At 42.7% G+C, this 13,122-nt stretch overlaps 1 protein-coding gene across 6 annotated transcripts in view; it reads right to left on the reverse strand.

The window, feature by feature from the left end:
* The window catches only part of ZRANB1 (zinc finger RANBP2-type containing 1), an 83,400-nt gene extending 71,145 nt beyond the window's left edge, over positions 1 to 12,255 (reverse strand). For 3 of the 6 annotated variants that reach the window (XM_073354108.1, XM_073354106.1, XM_073354107.1), the window contains exons 1-2: positions 6,106 to 6,439; positions 4,070 to 4,118 (exon numbers count right to left, since the gene is read on the reverse strand). The gene's annotated coding sequence lies outside the window, so the exon portion shown is untranslated. Of the gene's footprint in view, positions 1 to 4,069; positions 4,294 to 6,105; positions 6,440 to 11,971 lie in introns of those variants that run through there. The other 3 variants (XM_073354110.1, XM_073354109.1, XM_073354105.1) reach the window with 3 other exon arrangements.
* Positions 12,256 to 13,122: the final 867 nt, after the last annotated feature.

The following is a 13,122-nucleotide window of genomic DNA, read 5'->3' on the forward strand; positions in this document are numbered from 1 at the left end:
AACTTTGCTTCTATACAAAGGAAAAAGGACACTGAACTATCTAAACTACTACATGCCACAAGGAGCCACAACAGTGGTTCCCTTAACCCACCCAACAATATTGTTAATCTTTCCAGCTATACTCTTAGCCCGGCAGAAGAATCTGTCGTATCTCGGGGCCTCTCCTTTTCTCCCTCCACACACAAGAACATAATACAGTTCTGTGGTGACCTCGAATCCTATTTTCGACATCTCCGACTCAAAGAATATTCCCAGCATACCTCTGAACAACATACTAACCCACAGAATCTTTCCTACCAACACTACAAAAAAAAAAGGATTCTGCGTGGACTCCTCCTAAAGGTCAAAACAACGGACTGGACTTCTACATAGATTGCTTCCGTCAACGTGCACGGGCTGAAATTGTGGAAAAGCAGCATCACTTGCCCCATAACCTCAGCCGTGCTGAACACAACGCCATCAGCCGCCACAGGAACAACTCTGACATCATAATCAAAAAGGCTGACAAAGGAGGTGCTGTCATCATGAATAAGTTGGAATATGAACAAGAGGCTGCTAGGCAACTCTCTGACTCCACATTCTACAGGCCATTATCCTCTGATCCCACTGAGGATTACCAAAAGAAACTACACCATCCGCTCAAGAAACTCCCTGAAAAAGCACAGAAACAGATCTGTGCAGACACATGTCTAGAACCCCGACCAGGGGTATTCTCTCTCTTCCCAAGATCCATAAACCTGGAAATCCTGGATGCCCCATCATCTCAGGCATTGGCACCCTGACAGGAGGATTGTCTGGCTACGTGGACTCTCTCCTCAGGCCCTACGCTACCAGCACTCCCAGCTATCTTCAAGATACCACTGGACTTCCTGAGGAAACTACAATCCATCGGCGATCTTCCAGAAAACACCATCCTGGCCACTATGGATGTGGAAGCCCTTTACACCAACATTCCACACAAAGATGGACTACAAGCTATCAGGAACAGTATCCCCGATAATGTCACGGCAAACCTGGTGGCTGAACTTTGACTTTGTCCTCACCCATAACTATTTCACATTTGGGGACAATGTATACCTTCAAATCAGCGGCACTGCTATGGGTACCCGCATGGCCCCACGGTATGCCAACATTTTTATGGCTGACTGAGAACGCTTCCTTAGCTCTTGTCCCCTAATGCCCCTGCTCTACTTGCGCTACATTGATGACATCTTCATCATCGGGACCCATGGAAAAGAAGCCCTTGAGAAATTCCACCATGATTTCAACAATTTCCATCCCACCATCAACCTCAGCCTAGACCAATCCACACAAGCGGTCCATTTCCTGGAAATTACTGTGCTAATAAGCGATGGTCACATAAACACCACCCTAGATGATACAACCGCATTTGCTCCAATCCCTAATACAGAGACAAACACCTACAAGATTTCTATCAAGTGTTCTTAAAACTACAATACCCACCTGCTGAAGTGAAAAAACAGACTGACAGAGCCAGACGAGTACCCAGAAGTCACCTACTACAGGACAGGCCCAACAAAGAAAATAACCGAATGCCACTAGCTGTCACCTTCAGCCCCCAGCTAAAACCTCTCCAGCGCATCAAAGATTTACAGCCTATCCTGAAAAATGATCCCTCACTGACACAGATCTTGGGAGACAGACCAGTCCTCGCTTACAGACAGCCCCCCAACCTGAAGCAAATACTCACCAGCAACCACACACCACACAACAAAAACACTAACCCAGGAACCTATCCTTGCAACAAAGCCCGATGCCAACTCTGTCCACATATCTATTCAAGTGACACCATCATGGGACCTAATCACATCAGCCACACTATCAGAGGCTCGTTCACCTGCACCTCTACCAATGTGATATATGCCATCATGTGCCAGCAATGCCTCTCTGCCATGTACACTATCCAAACCGGACAGTCTCTACACAAAAGAATGGACACAAATCTGACATCAGGAATCATAACATTCCAAAACCGGTAAGAGAACACTTCAACCTCTCTGGCGACTCAGTAAAAGATTTAAGGGTGGCAATTTTGCAACAGAAAAGCTTCAAAAACAGACTCCAACGAGAAACTGCTGAGCTTGAATTAATATACAAACTAGATACTACAAAGTTTTTCTCTCCTGCTGATAATAGCTCATCTTAACTAATTAGCCTCTCATAGTTTGCATAGTAACTTCCAACTTATCTGTATATATCTTACTATATATGTTCCATTTTATGCATCCGATGAAGTGGGCTGTAGCCCACAAAAGCTTATGCTCTAATAAATTTGTTAGTCTCCAAGGTGCCACAAGTACTCCGGTTCTTTATGTTGGTTATTCTTCCAACATGGAATTTGCTGATTGTTTTCTTTTCTTGCTCACTACCTTTAGAGTTAGCGTTCTTTTTTATATTTTTCTGTGTCCACACTGGCCCTGCTGGAGTGGCAAATTAGCGTTAGCAAAAAGGATAACTCAGCATGAGCCTCAGCAGGGAAGTAAATTATACTATATGCAAACCTTCAGATTTCACAGAAAATAGCAACTCCATTGGCTATCCAAATAAGTGACCACACTTCTAGCATACTGATAGCGTGAACACGATAATCTCATCACATCAGCATTGAATCTCTGCAACAGCAGCAATTTTATATTATAATAAAGGAGGGATTATTGCAGAGCACAATCTAGAATTACGTTCTACATTAATATGAATACAACGAAGCAAGGAATTGAGCAAGTTAGTGTAGTTCACTTGTTTGTTTTAAAACAGATCATCTTATTTAAAAGAGAATGCAAATATAGTATTAAATGTTGCTTTTCCTAAATAAACTAACAGTTAATGTGTATATCTTTAGTGATTGTTTGGCCTGTATGTTTGAGGAAAAAAAATATCCTTTCCATTTTAAAAGAGAGCTGTTCTAAGCAAAAAACTAAGGCTGTCAATTACAGCAGACCCTTCCTAGAACACAGGATTCGGGATCCATGCACGGTACCGCGTTAACATGGGGACGGCGTTATAGCGGGGACCGCATTAAAATGAATTCCAATTAAATTAGTTAAAATTTGGGATCCATGGCCGCAACCGCGTTATACATGAATTCGCGCTATATAGACGCGTGTTCTAGCGAGGGTCCACTGTAATTGCAGTTAACACCTGCAATTAACTGAAAACAAATTTTTTAAACACATTAAATTGCATACCTCTGGCCGGAGAGGGAGGCATCAGCACTCCCTGCTGGTTTAGAGGCCCGTGCCTCCCGCCGGGCTGGAGGTAGGGGTGGGGGGGGGGGGTCACAATTTTTTCCTCACAGGGGAGGGGGTGAGGAGTGCATAATTTTATTTTTTTTTTTTTATTCCAAATGGGGTCGCCAGCACAAAAAAAAAGTTTGTGAAACACTGCCACAGAGAACAGGGGCCTGGCAAGCTCAGCATCCCTGTACCAGCCTCACCTCCCCTGCTGCATGTCGAGGCCCTTAGGTAAAATCCACCCTTCCTTGCAAACAGGGGCTCACTCAGCTGAAGGGAGTTCTATAATAATTTATTATTATTATTCTGCATTTGAAAGTTCAACTTTCATCATAAAGAGATTGCACTACAGTGCTTGTATGAGGTGAATTGAAATACTATTTCTCTTATCGTTTTTACAATGCAAATATTCGTAATAAAAAATATAAAGTGAGCACTGTACACTTTGTATTCTGTGTTGTAATTGAAATCAATATATTTGAAAATATAGAAAACATCCAAAAATATTTAAATAAATGCTATTCTATTATTGTTTAACAGTGCGATTAATCGTGAAACTTTTTTTAATCACTTGACAAGCTCTACAAAAACAAAAAATGTTCAGAGTGCAGCAAGTGATCTGCCAACATTTCTCTTTGGCAACAAGTTTATATAGCACTGTTTTACTGTCTTTTAATATAATATAGTAAAACTTTGTAATTACACACTAGCAACTGAGACAAGCACTTCAGAGTTAAATATTATTAATCAATAAGTAAGCAATACAGACCCCCCCTTCTCTAAACTATTGTCCAATATCTTGAGTAGATTTGTCTCACCTATCAAAGGGCCAGATCCTTCTTCACTGAAGTCAATGGGTGTAGGCCCCTAGATTATTAATAAATAAAACTGAAAATTAGGACTGTCAATTAATAGCAGTTAACTCACACATTAACTCAAAAAAATTAATTGCAACTAATCGCAGTTTTAATCACACAAACAATAGAATACCAATATTTTGGATGTTTTTCTACATTTTCAAATATATTGATTTCTATTGCAACTCAATACAAAGTGTAAAGTGCTCACATTTTTATTACAAATATTTGCATGGTAAAAATGATAAACAAAAGGAATAGTATTTTTCATTTCATCTCATACAAGTACCGTGCAACTTACAAATGTAGATTTTTTTTGTGTTATATAACTGCACTCAAAAACAAAACAATGTAAAAGTTTAGAGCCTACAAGTCCACTCAGTCCTACTTCTTGTTCAGCCAATCGCTAAGAGAAACAAGTTTGTTTACATTTACGGGAGATAATGCTGCCCACTTCTTATTTACTATGTCACCTGAAAGTGAGAACAGGTGTTCGCATGGCACTTTTGTAGCCGACACTGCAAGGTATTTAAGTGCCAAATATGCTAAACATTTGTATGCCCCTTCATGCTTCGGCCACCATTCCAGAGGAGATGCTTCCATGCTGAGGATGCTAGTTAAACTAATTTGTTAATTAAATTCTGACTGAACTCCTTGGGGGAGAAGAGTATGTCTCCTGCTCTGTTTTACTCGTATTCTGCCATTTACTTCATGTTGTAGCAGTCTCAGATACAGGGGTGAAAGAAAGAAGACAGACTTACTGGTACAGGGGCCCGGCGCTGGGCCCTTGTAAGGGGCGGGGCTAGGAGTCAGCCTCCCCCAGCCTATACCACCTGGGGCTCCGGCAGCTATTTAAAAGGACCCGGGGCTCCGGCCGCTGCCAAGGTAACAATGGCAGCGGTGGCCAGAAGCACCAGGCCCTTTTAAATCACTTGGCCCAGAGGCAGCTGCCCCTTCCCCACCCCATGTCGGCGGCCCAAGGAGGGGGTGTTTACCTTAGGCATGGGAGGGGACATTAAAGCCAAACCTTTATGAAAATTAAATAAAACCACCTCAACTTGTAAGCAAGCCAAAGCAAGTGCACTTTTTTACGGCAAATCACTCTAGCAGTCTGATATTTTGCGATTATGCTCACCATATTACATTACAACAAGGATTAGTTTAACAAAAATATGTTACAGGAAGTACCAAAAAATAGATCAGTTATTATGCTCGCTTTCCTCGAAGTTCCTTATGAGGAAGGCTGGAGTGATCAGTTATAGAACAAAAAATAAGTACTATGCACCAATGTCCACACCTGGTCCTTATTCTGCAATTGCCTCTGTCTGTATTACATTGACTCCAGTCGACAATCTTTCATGATGCAGGGTAGGATTTAATAGATGTGGAATTTGATCCCTTCGTGCTTTTTTTAAATGTATTTAATGTTAAAAAAAAAACAGCACACACAATGAAATCATTTGTCCCCGAAAGCAACTGCTGGTTATTTGTCACGTGGGGAGAAGAAACTCATTTGGAGGCTGCAGTTGTCAGTTCAGGAAGTAAAGGCCCCATCCCACCCCTTTCTTCTTTGGATACATGCATAACCTGCAAGAATTCAGTAGAGACGAGGCCACCCCCAGCAAACTAATTTAAGTCCTCCAATCCTTATCCCACTGAGAATCGTAGCCACTGGATTCACAGGGGCAGAGAGAGAGAGTATTCTCATGATCTGGCTCCCATGCCTAAGGTAAACAGAGCCATAAAGGGGCACAGTCAGGTCAAATTTACCCCAAAATTTAGGTTTTGTAAAGATAAAACTTCTACAAAACCCAAGACAAAATAGTAATTACCAAAATAATTGAAACTGGTGTGATTATGTAGTGTTATTCTGACAAATAAAATTTTCAGGATTTTGCAGAATTTTAAAATACTGTGTGCAGAATGCCCCGAGTAGTAATGTGCAATCTTCTGTAACCCCAAGATCCTTTTCAGTGGTACTATCTCTTAGTTATTACCTGAGCCACTAGCGATTATCGTTGAAAAGTCATGGAAGATGGAAGCGATTCCAGACGACTGGAAGAGGGCAAACATAGTGCCAATCTATACAAAGGGAAATAAGGACAACCCGGGGAATTACAGACCAGTCAGCTTAACTTCAATACCCGGAGAGATAATGGATCAAATAATTAAGCAATCAATTTGTGAACACCTAGAAGAAAATAAGGTGATAAGTAATGGTCAGCATGGATTTGTCAAGAACAAATTGTGTCAAATCAACCTAATAGCTTTTTCTGACAGGGTAACAAGCCTTGTGGATTGCGGGGGGGGGGGGGGGGGGGGAGCGGAGTGGTAGAATCATAAAATATCAGGGTTGGAAGGGACCTCAGGAGGTCATCTAGTCCAACCCCCTGCTCAAAGCAGGACCAATCCCCAATTTTTGCCCCAGATCCCAAATGGCCCCCTCAAGGATTGAACTCACAACCCTGGTAGATGTGTTATATCTTGACTTTAATAAGGCTTTTGATACTCTGTCTCATAAACTAGGGAAATACAACCTAGATGGAGCTATGATAAGGTGAGTGCATAACTTGTTGGAAAACCATTCCCAAATAATAGTTATGAATGATGCACAGTCAAGCTGGAAGGTCATATCAAGTTTGCGGAGGATATCAAGCTGAGAGAGGTTCCAAGTGCTTTGGAAGATAGTATGAAAATTCAAAATGATCTAGACAAACTGGAGAAATGGTCCGAAGAAAACAGGATGAAATTCAAAGTACTTCACTTAGGAAGGAATAATCAGTTGCACACACACACAAAATGGGAATGACTGCCTAGGAAGGACTACTGCAGAAAGGAATCTGGGAGTTATAATGGATCACAAGCTATATATGAGTCAACAGCATAACACTGTTGCAATAATTCTGAGTTGTATTAGCAGGAGTGTTGTAAGCAAGACACAGTAAATAATTCTTCCACTCTACTCAGTGCTGATTAGGCCCCAACTAGAGTATTGTTTACAGTTCTGGGTGCCACACTTCAGAGAGATGTGGACAAACTGAAGTCAGTCCAGAGTAGAGCAACAAAAATGATAAAAGGTCTAGAAAACATGACTTGTGAGGGAGGATTGAAAATATTTGTTTGTTTAGTCTGGAGAAGAGAAGACTGAGGGGGGACATGGTAACAGTTTTCAAGTACATAAAATGTTACAAGGAAGAGGGGGGAAAAAATGTTCTCCGTAACCTCGGAGGATAGCAGAAGCAGCAATGAGCTTAAATTGCAGCAAGAGCGGCTGAGGTTGGACATTAGGAAAAACCTCCTGTCAGGGTGGTTAAACACTGGAATAAACTGCCTAGGGAGGTTGTAGAATCTGCATCAGTGGAGATTTTTAAGAGTAGGTTAGACAAACACCTGTCAGGGATGGTCACTCTAGACAACACTTGGTCCTGCCATTAGTACAGTAGATTGGACTAGCAGACCTCTCGAAGGCCCTTCCAATCCTATTATTCTTGTAATCTTCCTTAAAACACATAGGAAGTGTAAAATAAAAGCAACTGAAGAGCAATTTTATAGAGTGCTTTTTTTCTGTATCATGGTAAGAAAAAAAAAAGTGCTACCATTAGGACATTCAAAATATTACTAGCCATCAGAATATTTTATTTAACTCTTGTACCATTTTATTAAATTTTGCATAAATCACTGCAAAAATTATAGGACCATTTTAAATTATTTTCACAGATTATTTGTAATGGGATCTTATGCTGAAAAGGAAATTCTCTCTCAAGCCATGAACAAAAGCTCTATCAAGAAAATAAGTAAACAAGTAAGATCTTAAATTTAACAGAGCAAGTGATTCCAATATCTGGATTCCCTACATATCAAAACGGCAACTACTTTGACAAAAATGTATAAAAAGGAAGTGTTAGAATGTTATTAATACAAGTTAAATGTCTAATATAAATTATGCTTGGGATTGTGATTAAAAACAAAACTTCATCTTGTAAAAGTACAACATATTCAACTCAAACATCACCACAAACTAAGCAATTATCTGCTATTTAACTGATTTTACCAAGCAATGCCATTTGACAAGTGATGCAGTAAGGTCATCACCAGTTGTGTAAAACATCATAACTGATATTTATTTTTGCACCCATTCTCCCATCATTTGTAGCACCCATTTAAAAAGCTAAAATGAAGACTTTGATAACTACAGAATTGTTCCCTTCTAGTTTCCCTGTACTAGTTTATTTACTGTTTCCAAATACAACTAAAGTTTAGTTCCATTTTAAATTGTTACTGCACCAATTAAGATGCAGCCTACTTGTTTACAGAATTCTTTAGCAAATAGCTGGTGTTTTAGCAATTTGTTAGGAAACATGATACTGTATTAGTAGAATTGGTGAGAAAAAGAGTAAACTGGTTAGCTACCCTGCAGATCTAGCAGCAGTTTAATTATTGCACGAACATCAATGATGATGCAGTACAAAGAAAGATGATTTAGCATACAGTGCTATACAAGAAGAAATAGTTTAATAGTCATTGTAATTTCAGCTCTATCCAAAAGCAAGATGTGGGAGATGAAGATAGAAGAAATAATTAAAAAAAAGTCAAGCTGGATGCAGGCATTAAACATGGAGAGGACAAGTAAGTTAAGCTGATACCACACTAAGATACTTGGTAAAATTCACATGAATTTTAAGCATTAGCAAGGGTACACCTAACTTGAATATATTTAAACAAAACCTAAATTCCTACAGATTCAATATTTAAGCTAAAAAGGAAACATGTTAATGAGTATAAACCTGTAAACAAATACAGGTTCCTAGTGCGAAAGTAGGAAAGGTGGCCAAGATTGTTTCCTCCCAGTAAGAATCCTAAAATTACAAGCTGAACACCACAAGTCAGAGCTGCCTTGAATAGACAAATCTAAACTAACTTTGCTCTCTTCACCACCTTCAGAGTTGTGAGTCAGTCACTTCCTGATGTATCATTCTAAAATGTGCCATACAGAGACAACACAACTAATAAAATGCTTCTAATGGAGGACACACTCCATCTATTTTATATATTGTTTAAGGACCTGAGATATAAATTAAGTATAACTCATACTTCAAATTAAGGCTTTTCCATGATGAACTATTGTCCAGGAGTTCTAACATGCATCCATAGTCACTCAAGGATAAAATTTGGGTATGTTGTTTTGACCCAGAAGTATTTTTAACCAATGTCTCTAAAAGTCCACTTTGAGCTATGTTTCTGTATCAAGTGCATAAAAGGAGTGGTTTCTAACTATTTAGTGTTCCTGTTTACTTTAAAATACCTTCATTTTATTAAAAATGTAATATTGTAGACCACTCTCCAATAACGAGGGACCAGTGTATTTGCAAATCCAGGGGCTGAGAGGGGACCATGGTTTTTTCATTTAGAGAAGCGGCTACCAGCATTTCAACAAATCCTTTCTTCAAAACAATTACACTATATAGCTGAAGCTTCCAAAAGCCTGTGAGCTGAAACAGATGCAGAAATGTTATTCCAGTCCAGCACTGTGACAAAACTAAATTTTATGATTTTACATCAACATGTATAAGTTAAAAACATCTGCAGATATTAGACTGCAGACGAGGAGACACCAACTCAGTTACTGGTCTCCCACTTCCATAGCTAGAAGATGCTGGGGGATGACTCATGTTACTCTACCATACCGCAACCCCACTGGATGATTACTGAACAATACTAATGCGTTTCAATGTCCTCTTTCACCATTATCAAAGTCAATTTTGAGTCTCTAATAGTTTAAGTGCTGAATAAACCAAAGGAAGAAGTGCCTCCTGAATTACACTTTCGGGGTTCTGAATACAATTATACTAACAAAAAAAAAAAAGGTTAATTTCTGCAGTGGACAACTCTGCATGCAACTGATATCGCACACAAAAAAGCTGAGAGGTGAGAATTAGTGTATGCTGTCACAAGACAAATTACTGTGTCCCTAAATACACATCTGCATACTAGATTAACTGCTTAAAGATTCACATTTTAAAGATTCAGGTATTGTTCCAATAAAAAAGAAACACTACTGTTCAAAATGGCAATTCTCAAAAATTCTAGAACAGTTATTTTCTTCATTGATATCACTGAAAGTCACCGTGCTAGTAAAAAGGTCTTAGCAGCTGTGTTGTGTCTGCCAGGCAGGAGACCCAGATTCTACATCTGCAATCATATTAACACCATCTAGTCCTGAGGAGGTAGCTGGGACTAATCAGGATGAGGTGTGTTCAGAATCTGGATTGAAGAATGAGAGACAGTGCCTTGCATCACTCAAAGTTAACCACCTACAACTGTTCACAGAGTTGCATTAACGCACCCCAGAGAGGGTTGTATAGTTCATCTTTATCAGCAAGCTTGTTGGTACCATGTAGGGCTTTGAAGGTAGAGAAGGTCCTGAGGAGCCCCCCTCAAACTGAATATCAGAAGATTATCTTATAGTCTATTAATAAGAACGATTTCAGTTAATAAATTAAAAAGAATTCAGAAATATTTCAGATCCTGTTTGGACTATGGTTTATCTTCGTACATCACCACCACAAATGCTTTATACGACTTGGTACTATATGTTCAACATTAACTATGGATAACCTACTGTCTATAACACATGTGCAAACAAGTAATTCACAACATGCAGGCGGTTTCTGTAGTACAGAAGTAAAGACTTGTCTAGAAAAAAATGGGGGGGGGGAATAAACGGGAGTCAGGAGACCTATGATCTCATTCCTGTAGATCTCGGTACTGCAGATGTTTGGAGAGCAGCAAAATAAGGAGAGTTTCCTGGCTCTCCCTGTTTAACAGTCTTGTCATTTGAATATAGCTTTTAAATTGTCTGATATAGCGCTTTTGGGTGTAGTGATAAACTCTGCATATAGCAGTGTACAAATAAACCTTCCTTCAGGGAATGGTTACTGCAGAAGCAAATTCCTGATTTCCAATGGAGAAGTGAACACTATTCAAACTAGGATACAAGTTAATGGAGACACAAACAATAAAGTAAAAACAAGATTTAGATATTAATACGTGGAATTCAAAAGCCTTACGGGCAGAAGATGCACTATACGTCTCCGTTTAAGTAAGCTGGGGTCATCCTCCGACTATAAAAACACCCAACCTAGTTCACGTCGCAGGTATTTCTACACCAGTAAACAAACAAGCCAACTGCAGTAGCACCGTCTCTCCGGAGCGGGTGCATGGATCCCCTCAGCAGGCCGTGACGGGAGGGCGGCCAGGGGAGGACATGCAAGCAACGTTCTCACCCTTTTCCACACCGTGACTCCATGTTACGGGAGAAAAAGTTTCAGGAGTCCCCCCGAACCACAAGGAAAGGGAAGGCGGCCGCAGCCCCCCACAACTCAACGCACGGGCTACGACCTGCCCTGCCGGACCTGAGGGGAGGCAGCCCCGGCTCAGCCCGAGCAGCGCTGGCTCTGGGGGCGGGATGGGACTCCCCTAGGTCGCTCACGGTGGGGAACCGACTAGGGCAGCAAGGGCCCTGCTGGGGGAGGGGCCGATTAGCGCCCCCCCCCGATCGTTAAAGGGGCGCGAGGAAAGGGGGAGGAGCTAAGAAGGGGGCACCCAGCGACAGGAAGTTCCGTCCGTGGCGATGATCCCGGGGGGGAAGGGGGGGGGGGGAGGTCCCTGGCCTAAGTGTCCCGCAGGGCTGGGAGATTTCTCCCCAGAAGGCAGCCAGGCGGCTGGGGGAGAGAGGCCCCCCGCCCCGGGTGTCGGTGGGAGAGCGGGGCCTTGGGCGGCAGTTTCCAAAGGAGCCGCCGGTGGGTGGCCCAGAGGGGAATTGCTCTTAGTTGGGGGGGGGGGGGGGGGAGAAGGTTGCCTTACCCCGCAGCGCCGCCTGCTCCCGGATCCGTCCCTCAGACACTAGGCGGTGCAAGCAGCCCCCCGCGCCCCCCACCAACCCCCCGCCCCGCTGGCTGCGGCTCCCCGCTCAGGACATGGTCTCTCCCGGCCTGGCTAGCTCGCTCGGCCGCGGGCGCTCCCACTCGGCGCAGCCGGGGGGGATATGCAGCCCCAGACTCCCAAATCCTCTAATGGCGGCGGCTAGAGCGGCCCAAAGCAAAATAAATCCCCATACGGCAGAGGGCTCTCACGTCAGCGAGCCCGCACCCCTGCGGCATGCTCATTGGCGGAAAGCACCCCGTCCGCCTAGCCAATGCGAGAGCGCCTCTTTGGGAAGAACCGGTGATGTCATCCCCTGCCTCTGTGAGGATGCGGGTGTTCTCCCCTCCCCCATACACAACCGGAGAGCGGCTCTTTCTCCACCCACCAGCCCGGAGAGAGAGCCCCGCCTTCTCTCAGAGAGGCAGACCCTCCCCTCCCCCATCGGCTCCTCCCCCACTAATTCACAGAGCTTCTCCCTCTCCCTGGCCTGGTCCCACCGGAGGACCACACATCGTGTAAGAAGAAAAGGAGGACCTGTGGCACCTTAGAGACTCGCACATTTATTCGTTACAGCTACAGCGCACTTCATCGGATGCATCTTGTAAGGTTGCCAGTTTTGCTAGGACCTGTTCTTGGAGGTTTCATCACACCACATAATCTTTAATTAAAAATTAATCTTTAATCCCTGGAGGCTCCAGGAATAATCCTGGAGGCTTGGCAACACTGCATGATGAGACCCTATCTCCAACAGGGGAGCAGCCCTCCAGGAGATCTCACTCCCACCCCTCCAGCTCACAGTTCTTCCCCTCCACCAGGAGACCAGCCACACTAGAGACCCCCCCACCCTTCCGCTCCCCCAAGGACACAGAAGACCCCCCTTCCCCCCGTACTGGAATGTAAACTGTATTATCCTGTTCAGCAACTAGGTAGGCCACATAGAACACTTGATCTGAGCATGGAACAGATCTAGCTGGTGGTGAATTAAAGTGCCTTCAAGCAAACACATCTCTGGTGTACCTGTTTGGGAAAGAAGCACTGTAGCCAGTCCATATCTGGTACAAGAGCCTGAACTGCTAATAGCAGCCCTGCAG

This window comes from Lepidochelys kempii, chromosome 7 (genome assembly GCF_965140265.1).
Source record: "Lepidochelys kempii isolate rLepKem1 chromosome 7, rLepKem1.hap2, whole genome shotgun sequence".
Lineage (NCBI taxonomy): Eukaryota > Metazoa > Chordata > Testudines > Cheloniidae > Lepidochelys > Lepidochelys kempii.